This window comes from Dipteris shenzhenensis, chromosome 32 (genome assembly GCF_047967505.1).
Source record: "Dipteris shenzhenensis isolate YYH24624 ecotype China chromosome 32, Dip_SZ_1.0, whole genome shotgun sequence".
Lineage (NCBI taxonomy): Eukaryota > Viridiplantae > Streptophyta > Polypodiopsida > Gleicheniales > Dipteridaceae > Dipteris > Dipteris shenzhenensis.
Window position 1 is genome coordinate 45,830,769 of NC_141627.1, and position 12,061 is coordinate 45,842,829.

At 39.7% G+C, this 12,061-nt stretch overlaps 1 pseudogene; it reads left to right on the forward strand.

Annotated features, from left to right (window-relative positions):
- The first annotated feature begins 5,043 nt into the window (after window positions 1-5,043).
- LOC147880846 (uncharacterized) lies at window positions 5,044-8,251 on the forward strand (annotated as a pseudogene).
- The last annotated feature ends 3,810 nt before the right edge of the window (window positions 8,252-12,061 follow it).

Consider the following 12,061-nt stretch of genomic DNA (forward strand, 5'->3'; position numbering starts at 1 on the left):
ATCCTTGACATAGCCAGAGGCATTCCCTTGAGGGGGGGTTTTGTTGGGATATCTCAAGGTGTATGCCTCAGGCACACCTTGGTTTCTATGTGTGTGTGCTAGAGGCACAGTTAGATTCCCATAAGCACAGTTAGGTGGTGATAGAAGCCACATAGGATGATTGAGAGAATCTAGGAGCAGATTAAGGAGATGATTGTGGAGCTCAGAGGTCATCAGTGATGTCAGTGATCATGTAAGAGGTGCCTACTTAAGGACCTCATCTTTCTTCATTCCATAAGCAAGAATTCTGAGTTTGTGTTCACTCCATGCTTTCTTTTTAGTTTACCAACAAATAAAACATCTCTATGAGGGATGCTTGCAAAAGAAACGTGAATGGGTTCCAAATAATGAGGGATTAACAAAGGTGGAAGTCAGTAGCATTATTCATTGCTGGAAATCGAGGACACGAAATTTTAAAAAGAAGCATGGATACATGTTGAAAAATGTATCACAATCCCTGATCCAAGTCGTGTCCATATTAAATATCATTTGGCAAGACTTGACCCATCAAAGCGCAAATACATTACATGAATTTGATGACTTTGAACGAGATTCAGATGCATAAGATAATGTTTTGTATGCTTTTTTCCATACAAATGGTGTATCTATACACCACCAATAAGATAATTTATTGTATGGTTTGTTTTTCAAAAAAAGGGTGTATTTATACACCACTTATATGTTGAATTCAACAAACTCTTTTCATATGGTGTCATATTTTCACTTCATAGTGTTAAAATTGAACTTGAGTTAGGAGACTACTATTATTATTATTATAGTTATTGGATGGGGGCACCATGCACGAGTTTGGGAATTATAGCTTCATTGAGCCATTTTTTTTAAAATTAGAGGTCACCACTTGACTTTTTGGCTTAATGAGGCCATATTTGTACATAAGTGACCCATTTAGTGCTCTAAAAAACCCAATTTTTTATCTCACTAAGTGAAGTTGAGTGGAGAGGATATGCTCCAAAAAAAAGTCCAAACAAAGAGAGAAAGTCCAAAAATTTTGAATAGTGTGTTCATTATATTCAGTCAGGCCTCGCAGCTTGGGAAGAGTATCTACCACTCCTTAAGTTTTCTTATAATAACTCTTTCCATAGTGCCATCAGCATGACTCCATTCCAAGTAGCTTATGGGCATGGTCTGATCGTACCAATGAATTTTGTACTTTAACATCGAGTGGCCCTAGCTGATCAATTGGTTCAAGAAATGCAAGATATTCTACTCCAAGTTAGGGATCATATGCGAAAAGTGCAAGAGCGGTATCAACAGTTTGTCAACATACATAGACATCCCCTGGAATTTAACACTAGTGACATGGTGCTATTATTTGTAGCCCCACATCACTATAAGACGTTTAAGTCTATGTTTCCTAAGTTGCAACCAAGATACGATGGACCTTTCCGAATCGTCAAGAAAATTTCACCTTTAAGTTAAAAATTGGAATTACCACCATCATGGGGTAAAATCCATCCGACATTTCATATTTCTTGGCTAAAGACGTACATTCTAGGTGATGAAGCAATTCCTCCTATAGGTGATTATGTCCCAAAAATCGAAGACGATTATGTTCTCCTTATTCCTGAGCGTATTTTTCCTGAGCGTATTCTGGACCATCGATAGCGAGAGGCTCGACATCGACTTATCATGGAATTCCTTGTTCTTTGGCGAGATCTGGACGACTCCGACGCTACTTGGCAATCTGATGAAGACTTCATATCTCACGTTTGAGCAGTGTCACAGATAAGATTCTCCACCTCCCACATTGCCTCTTCTCTTTCTCCATCTTTATATTTTGCTTCCTCTTTGCTCTTATAAACAAAGACATACAACACAAGACTTTCCACTTACAGATTGCATTGATGTTGTGGTAGTGATGTGTTAGGAGTTGTCCATGTATTACCAACATGTGTTATTATCCCTGTGGTATTATTATCTGTTGCCCCCAATTCAAATAAACGAAACTATTGTCTTCTAGCACTCATCGGCACAAGAGTATCAACACTCTGTGGTGCATACAATCCCTTCCGTGTCACATGGGGGTTCTATCTCTCTGAGCCCCCAAGTTGACTAACTAGGTATCTTGTAAAACTAGGGTGCAAAGGCTAACCAATTGCTATCTTGTTGGAGGAATCTATTTTCCTTGAACAAGTTTGGCATCCATCTTGTTTGATCCCTACGTCCACTAGCTAGGTCTCTTGTTTTGTGCAATTGGGGTGCAGAGGGTGTTCGATAAGTTTTTATATGCTAGCCATGATGGGCTATTGAAAAGCATTTTCTCATGGTGATGTCGATCAAAGATATTTCTCATGGTGTGTGTATCACCTAGGACTAGGTTTTTAGTTTCTGGAGCTAGCTGAAGTATGACCTAAGTTCACATCATGAAACAGGGTGTGCCTTGCGTGGAGTCTGGCTTCCAATTGGGTGAAGAAGGGGTGCCCCTCGTGTGGATACTGGGTGAAGACATCTGTTAAACAAGCCATACCGGCGCGGGCTCCTTTGGGTTCTCTTTCGTGTGAGGGAAAATAGGGTATATGGACATCTGCGGGCTCTCTCAAGTACGAATCAACTGCTCAAACTACGCATGGAAGTTGTACTCATCGATTCGTGGAGCTTGTGGTAAGCCATCCTCAAAATCTCGTATCTCTGCAAAAGATAGTTTCCCTGTGCATTTTTTTGAACTGAAAGTCTTTTTCTTTTTTGTGTGTGTGTGTATTGGCTTCACATGCTCCTATGGTTTGTTGACTGTGGGTAGCTGATGATAGACAAGCAGTTTTTATAATCTCCAGTGATGAGAGGAACTAAGGTTGTAAGAGTTATTTATCATTTGGTTGTGCTTCTTTAGAGACACTCTAATCTTCTCTAAGAACTTGTTATACATCACTATAATGCTCAAAAGAGCATTATGATCAAAAGAGAGCATCATGTTTTGCAAAGATGTAGACACTATCCTGGAATTATGGATAGTGTCTACATGGATGAACAATTATGGGTGGGCATATGACTCGAATGTATGAAATGTAGTTAGTTTTAATGTGGGAGGTGGGCAAAGCGAGGATCTTGTGTGCTTGGAAGCTTATGAGACTTGGCCTATGTTAAAGAACCCCATCCTGTGATGAGGAGTGAGCTCGACATCCGAGAGCAGACTTCAAAGGTTGATAGAGGAGCCGCCTTTGGTTGCTGGGTCTTTCAGTGGATTTGACTGGTTGTAATTGCTTCTTGAAATGGTACAGTGATCTTGACCTCGCAGTAGTGGACTTGGACTAGGGCATATGGGTCTATGGTGCATGCCCCTTACCTAGCATGAGTGGGACCCTAGCAAGTATGAGTGGCATCATCTGTACGAGATCTTCGAGGCCCTAGGGATGAACTTTTTCTAGTGCTCCCCTTACATAGCATCAATAGGGCCCTAGTGATTTGTACTAGCTCTCCGAGCCTCTAGGGATCAACTTTTTCTAGTATATTGTTCGACTGGGTAGTGGGAGGCATAGAATGACTGCACAGAGGATGGCCTCTCCAATAGCTTCAAAGCATTGGCACTTACAGGGACTTTCTCCACAGTTCTTAGTTGATTTTTGGTTCAAGTTGTGGGCTAGTAGACATGCATGTCATACTTCCACCTTTCAGTGCTTGATTGCGCACTCATGTCTTGTAGTTGGTGCCTTGTCCATCTATAATGGTCTCGACTCTCTCGTGTTATGTGGCCATTCTTTGGAGACAGTGTAACATTCCCTTTGGCATTCTTGACACCAGGCACAAGTCTGCTTGCGAGTTGTATGGATCGTGGTTCCTCTAGCTCTAATGACATGTACACTTGGGGCATTGTAGCTTGGTCGACTTTCTCAAGGCCTACTCTTGGGGATATGAATCAGAGCAGCAGGCCAACCAAGCCATTAGATTTTTTGGAGGCAAGCTGTACCTTTTCTCTTTTCTTGATTTCTTGGACACACGAGTGATCTTTTCTAGGATTTGCTTAGAAGCCTCACCATCTGGTTCACTTGGACGATTTGCTGCCTTCAGGCTTTTGAGGGGAGATTGGAGTCACCCATAAAGACAATCACAGCTACTTGGTAGGAGCTGATTCATGCCCTTTGAGGATAGTACGATTGCATTTAGGGCTCTTTTGATCGAGCAATCTCATGGTGCAAGGCCTTGTAAAGCACTTCGCATAGCTATCCTTTTTACACTTTGTAGATGGACATCCCTTGGCACTATGTAACACTTGTCTTGTCCTTTCCTCCTATAGTATGACATAGCCTTATCAGCTCCTTATGTAACCTTGCACACCTAGGGGGAGTCTCCCTAGTTTCCTTTGGTTTTTGGTGTCTCAATGGCTCTTAGGCTTATGCTTGCAATAATAGTTTCATCTCCACACCCGCCTCATGTCATCATTCTATGAGTGTGTCATTTTGTGGGAGATTAATGATGACAGAGGTTTCTTTCTGGATATCACCGTAGATATAAGTGTACTTGGGCTGGTGTATTGCCTAGGGGTGTGCTTGGAATGTAGGGCTTGTGTACATGTGTGTTAAAATATGAATATAAGAGTACGTGCGAAGAAAAGGTTGGTTCATGTGATGATATCGACAAGATGATGATATCAATCACTTAAAATCCAAACTGCTCAGATGTGCTCAACAAAGATGCACTTTCAATTGTTATCAGCATTAAAACTCCCTTCTAAGCATGTGAAAGGTCTTTTAGAAGATTTTTTGCTTTTGTAGTTAATGCAAAGATAGTGCTTGCTATGGAGTTGTTGGTATCTGCACAGGTTTGGATGTTTCATCTTATATAGTGAGTTGTTGGTATGTGCATAGGTTTGGAGTCTTATATCTCTAGCGTAGAAAGTCCATGGGTCCAAAAGGTATATATCTAAAGCCAGGCCTATGCACTATCTTTCAAGTCTATATATATGTGTGGTTCTTGTTGGTTGCAGCTGGTCCTTTTGACTCACCTAAAAGAGGAGGTTCTAAAAAATTTCAAAGAGGTAGAAGTTCCATGATGGCTCTCAATACAATAAGGGAGGATTCTGTTGAGCCAATGGAGCTTGAGGAGTGTCAAAGTGTTCATGAAGATATAAGTGTGAAAGAGTCAACATTACAAATTGTACCTTATGTGCTGCGTCCTGAGACCTACAAAAAGGAGGATGCATTGAAGGAGGGGGATGCATTGAAGGATGAAAGTAGGATGGTTATGCAATAAGGGAAAGATATTCTCAAGATAACACGGGCTGTAAGTTGTTTTGATTGTCCTCCAATTCCTTTGTCTTGCCTCATCCCATATGTGAGAGTTCGCGGTCTAAGGGATGACCTCTCAGGTGTGAAGATTGCTTTTTGTAAAGAGGGTTATGTGTCAGAAAAGGGTGTCTTTATTGTTTCTATATACACTTGTGAAAGTGAGGAGTCAATTGTGGATGATGTTGTCATTTCAACCTAGGATCCAGAACTAAATAAAGATTTTGAGGAGGAGATTGCCAGGAGACCTTCCTTACATTTGTTGTCAAATCATATGTTTTATGTTTGGGAAGGAAACCATAGGACAGTGGAATGGCTAGAATTAAAGAGAGATTTGCAAATTGCAAGGACAAGCATGTTCGAGTTTTGTCTACTATCATTGATCCTCAAAAAGTCAGTCTCCTCTTGTGTCTTCAATGCATGAAGATATACACTTGTGAAAGTGAGGAGTCGATTGTGGATGATGTTGTCATTTCAACCTAGGATCCAGAAATAAATAAAGATTTTGAGGAGGCGATTGCCAGGAGACCTTCCTTACATATGTTGTCAAATCATATGTTTTATGTTTGGGAAGGAAACCATAGGACAGTGGCATGGCTAGAAATTATTAAAGAGAGATTTGCAAATTGCAAGGACAAGCATGTTCGAGTTTTGTCTACTATCATTGATCCTCAAAAAGTCAGTCTCCTCTCATGTCTTCAATGCATGAACTTGTGAGTTTTGTTTCTCTCTTACCTTTACATTCAATTTATTTGGCTCTGAATTTTTTTCAAAAATATTATTCTTTGTTCTTTTTTTGAAGCCTCAATACATATGCTTTGGCGGCTACTTTGCTGCAAGATGAGCTTGTGAACACTTACAATATTTGTTTTGCAAATCTCGATGATTATCTTAAGGAGCTTTAAGATGAAGATGTGAAATTAATTGCTACAATAAGAAGGAAGCATACAAAGGGAGCAGAACCATGGTTTCCTCTCACCAGGAGATATTTGGGCAGGCTTGTTTATAATGTAGGTGGAATGATTTGTACACATCTCATCTACTTGAATGCATTTCTTGACAAAAAGGTTGTAATGTATTTATTTTTTCTAAATTTGTATTTGTTTCTATTTTTTATTGGATACTTGATATGTTCAATTAAGCAAGGATTTGCACAAAAAGATTGAGCCTCTTTGCTCAACTCTCTCTGAAGATGAAATTCACAAGTTGAAAATGAAAGAAGTGGATGAGCTTACAAGGAAGTATAGCGATAGAATTGGAAAGCTATTTATTTTTTTCTTTTTTTGATTCGCAATTTTATGTAGTTTACTGTTTGACAATACTATGAATCTTAGTGGATATATTGTTTTTTGTAAGATCCTCAACATTAGTGATCTCGCCCTTGGAGATCACTGGTGGAGGAATGTATTGTCATTAAAGTGGTCAGGTGAAAGTTATGCAACATTGGAGAAGGTGAATTTGCTCTCTATGTGCTCCCATGTACCTATAAAGACAAAGTTGCATTGGTTGTCCTTGTTTGAAGCAAACAAAGCCACAAAGGCAGCTTATTGTCTACCAAGAGGCGACCATGATTACAAAGGGTGAGAATATATAGCTTGGCTTTTGCTTTTTGGTAATTATGGGTTATTGTTAATCTTTTATATTTTTTTGTTGTTTTATTATTGGTAGTTTGCTGCAAAGAGAATCTGTGTTAGAGAGGATTATCTTACGAGTACAAGATGTCTTTAAGGACATCATTGAGCAGCCATAGGATATTATATTTCCCTCAGACATGTCATTGCACAAGCACTATGAAGAAATACATATGGAGAAAAGGAGATTCCTTTTCAGTACCATTGTGCGCTCAGAAGATAGAGAGAAGTGTCCTAAACTGAGGGCACTCAAAAAATTTGACTTGATCCAATTGGCATAGGTGAGTGTTTGTATGTTGTGCTTTGGCCTTAATGTACATTTTTTTGTTTGATAAATATTGATGGTATTTTATTGCTTGGGTTTTACTTTAATGATGTAGGTTTCTTATCTATCTGAAGGAGAGTCATCAATTGTTGGCTCTCCCATTGGTTTGTGGACCTTGGGTGTCAATAATTGATGAGACCACTACTATGTATCCTCCTAACATGCATTCTCTTTCAAAATGGGAGATTGAGAATTGTCCTTGGTGGATTGATATGGATGGTAGGGAAGTGTTTGCTTGCACATTTGAAAGGTCACTCTAAGCATTTGTCTCATGGTAACAAAGAGTATGATAAGGACTACGACAAAGAGGATAAGAAAATAGAACCACTCGAAGAAAATGAAAATCAATCAAAAAATGGTGAGATGTTGTCTTGTATAGAAGAAGTGCACATGTACCTTTGTATGGGTGTGGTTTTTCTTTGCTGCTTGATATTCGGTTGTCATTTACTTGTAGGTGGTTCCAAAAACATATGCATTGCTAGAAGGACTAGCTTCTTTGTGTATGTAAATGAACATGTGGGTGAGTTATTGCCATCCAATGTGAATCTATAGTGCTTGGCCATAGTTGGTGATTACATTGCTATTGGCAAGTTTTTTGCTTATGGAAACCAAAACTTCATGTACATTAGCGTGCATGAGCACTTCATGGAATATCATCCTAAAGATAGGAAGTACTACCGCAATGGTAAGCTTGTGTCTTGGGCATCAGATATGGTGTTTTTGGACCTTCCTTTTGGATGCACTCTTGATGGACCTTTGCCATGTTCTCTTTACGATACACTCACTGAGGAGCATGTGCGTTATGGTATTTTTGTAGCAGCAGCATCATTATGTGATAGTGGTTGGTTGCTTATCTTAGCATCCCAATATGGAGGTTGGCTTCTTTATTCATATTTTAATTTTCAATAGAGAAAAATATTATTGTATATGCATCTTTTGACATTTTATTTTTTGTAGGACCTACTTGTAGCTGGATAGAGAGATATTCTCGTGTTTCTGAGATGACGATTTCGCATTGAGTGGCAGTCATGCACCATTTGCCATATGGTTTTCTGAATCTGGGAAGCCAAAGATCTATGGTGTGAGATAAATCTAATATTTTGGTAAAGCTATTTTGTTTTGTCTAATCTCTAAAATTGTTCAATTTATGGTTTGCATTGTTTACTTGTAGTACAATGCCTCTATGCTTTTTTTGATTCAAAGGCAAGGATGTGATTCTCCTTTATTCTTGTTTGCAAGTAGGTCCTTCTTTCATACCTTGCGCATGGAACCTATGGACTCTATTGTTTATCATCACTTGCCTTTAGAGAACATGGCGAAAGAGGCAGATGGTACCAAATGGAGAGAAAGCATGCAGAGAAGCCATACATTTATGGCTTGCTATTTAGAGATGCTCTGTCACAGTGGTGGCTTAGTACTTGAGTTGGGTTGTTGTGGCACTGTCCCACTCTTGCGGGCTTGCCTAGAGTTCAATTTTTTATGTGCTTCTATGAACTCGGATGAGAGAATCATTTCCGCTTATGTCCAACCATTTCTACAATCCAAAAAGAAGCCATTGGGAGTCCAGGTGGTTGGTACTTCACTTCAGGGTGATGACGTAGTTGATGTCTTCATGGGAGTGTCGCCATATGACTAGTGAGCTTATGACTTTTTTTTGTGTTATTTTTTCAATATTGGATGTTCTTAACTCTATTATTGAACAAGGTTGAAAACATAGTTTGGTTTCTTGTATTTGATGTTTATACGATTTGTCATTCATGAGCAATTGTATTGCATTAAACATGTAATGAAGACTTGATGCTATTTGATATTTGTTGCATTTTGCCATGTTGGTGGTCGATGTTAAGTGTTTTTTTTGGTGTGAAGTATTTTGCTAGATTATGCAGAAGCTATGGTAAGGCGCATGGTTGGGGATCCAAGGTTTGAGAATACTACCAAAGAGCGTCATTGGAGAAGATGCTTCCTTGTGGATCATGAGAGCATTATGGAGGAATAATTGTTTGAAATTATTCCTTGATTTTGAAGATTGTGAAGAATTATAGTTATTGAAAAAATACATTTGGACACTCTTGCTTGCTTGTTTCATTGTGTCAACATAGGATAATAATCTTTCAACTGTCGAGTATGAACTAGCGAGTGTTTCAGATGGCTAATATGTTTGCTGGTTTGTTGTGGCTGCTTCAGTAGCCTAAGTTTGGTTGGAACTCCCCAAGTATATAGTGATGAAAGAATGGAGGGAATTTCGGGTTTAAATGTGAAGGTTCTTGGATCTTATTCTTATCATATGGTGGTGGCCCACTCTCATTCCTTAGAATTTGATGAGCTGCTTGTAAAAACTGTAACCTCTTTGGGCATGCTCATAGCAGGTTATGCATCATCCGGAGTATACGAGCTTTATTTTAGAAGAGAAGATCTTTGTTAGCTACACATGGCTCTTTGAGTTAGGACTTATGAAAGGGACCTCATTTAGGGTTTAGTTTGATACTTAGCTCTATATCTCATAAGCTAATGAGTAAGACAATACCACGCAACAACAACAAACAACGTTTTCTTCTTGTGGTTGAAATAGCTAGCCCTATGGGAAACGTGGAAGGGCAACACACCCTCAAAGTACATGAATGCCATTAATGGCTACAATGGTCCAAACCGCTAGTGACTTCAGTTGTGTACCTGACGCAAACTCTTCAACTAAGATGGCAAGGCATGTTCTACATGCATGCACACCGTTAGAGCCCAAGAGGGTGAAGTGGACAAGTGCATGGACATGCAACATCTACCTGTCAGCATTAGTATATTCAATGGGCACGGCAACCAAATCGGGATCCCCTCCAAAGTATCAATTGGGATCAAGTAATGAAGCTAAATTGAGAGGTATGCAACATCTAAAAACTTCTTCACAAATAGACAAGCAAGCATTATAAAACAAATATTCTAGATATCCATAAATTGGCTAAGATATGCAACATCTAAAAACTCCCTCACAAATAAACAAGCAATCATTGTAAAGCAATCCATATAACATACCATACATAGCAAATCTTCTAGATATCCATAAATTCAAAATAATCCCTTTTGCTTGTTTCATGTCTTACTCGTTCACTATTGCTCATTGTTTGGGATCCCTCCATTAAAGACATGAGCACATGTAAACAAAGAAAAAAGGATTAGTGTTTAACCTGAAGCATCTTTTTCCAATCATGACTCTTGAGTCCATAGAGTTAAGCAGAGCCTCCCTTCTTGCTTTTTGTGAATGTACCCTTGAGGGATAGCATGTAGCCGGTGGGGGTGCGAATGGAGGTAATGACTTTCCTCATTTGCTCTTGCTCTACTTTGGACATAATCCAAGGTGCCTTGGAAAGGATAATCTTCCCAGCACGAGGTCCCACGCAAAGTGCGTTTGAGGGAGGGAGATGCTAGCTTATGTCTTCCCTAGCACCAAGTGAATCCCTCTTACCCGTTACATGTTCCCATATGGCTTGTCCCACATTTTTGAACACATGCATGGGATCCAAAAGATGTTGGATCTTCAATTTTGACCAATAGGGGAGGCTCAACAAGATCAAATGTCGTGACATACCTCTTGGTGGTCCATTAGGAGGAGGGAATTCTTATGATGCTCCTCCCAATGTCTTGCCCAATCTTGCATGCTCCATTGAAATGGCTCCATCCCATTGGTGGAAGGGACATACTTGGGATGCGATGTAGGCAAGAATCGATGGTTGTTGGTATATATCACCTTGCTTAGGAGCACAGGCCTCTCTGTGACTAACGATGGACCACAAATTGAACATGCACTATGTCAGGATGTAGACAAACCTAAAGCACATGCACAAACAAGAAGGGTGAGCACACTTTTCAATACATGTTGATATATACATGGGTGAAAGCATGCTACAGTGTATATACTATTAGCAAAACTCTTTAGTACTAAGAGAGTCACCTTTTCATAAGTAAGAATCTTATTCATAAGTAAAAATGTACCCGTTAAAAAGATTTGTTATGGATTCTTGTTACGAATTTTATGCAGCTTAATAATTAATGAGCATGTGTAGTATGAGATACCTCTCTCTCTCTCTCTCTCTCTCTCTCTCTCTCTCTCTCTCTCTCTCTCTCTCTCTCTCTCATTTTTGCATTTGAATTGTTCTCACATAGCTGCATGCTCTCTTAGCCCGCTTAGAACCGTCCCCTATTGCATGCTCTCTTAGCTCTCTCTCTCTCTCTCTCTCTCTCTCTCTCTCTCTCTCTCTCTCTCTCTCTCTCTCTCTCTCTCTCTCTCTCTCTCTCTTTCTCTCTCTCTGTGAGCTATCAAGGATGAAGAAGCCGGTGAAGAACTCCCCTGCAAAACAAAGCCTTGTGGCAAAATTACCTGCAAAGAAATCTCCATCGAAAAGCAAGTTGAAGGCTACTCCAGAGAAGAGAAGTGAGGGAAAGGCAAAGAGCAAGGAGAAGAAGGTTGAACATACAGGTTGGCTCAAATTTTCTCAAGGACCGAAACTGGGGTGGGATTTTTTCGATGAGCTAGGCCGAAAACTCACTCAGAGTTGAATGAGTGGTTGTCAAGTCCATGGTGCTACTCGCATCCTACCACACATAGATGCTTCCACATTAGTTGCCTTAACATTGATTTACAGGAGGAGTTTTACAAGCTCTACAAGAAGATTTACCAAACAGATACCATCATCAACAATGAAGTTGGTACAGTATTTGCCCGTGCCTTTGACGCATCACAATAGGGAGGCATTGAGGTTGATTAGGATGATTTTGTTCAGCAAAGATCTACTTTTCAGAGGGGAGATCCCTCTAGCATCCAATTAGAGGACTCGGAACCT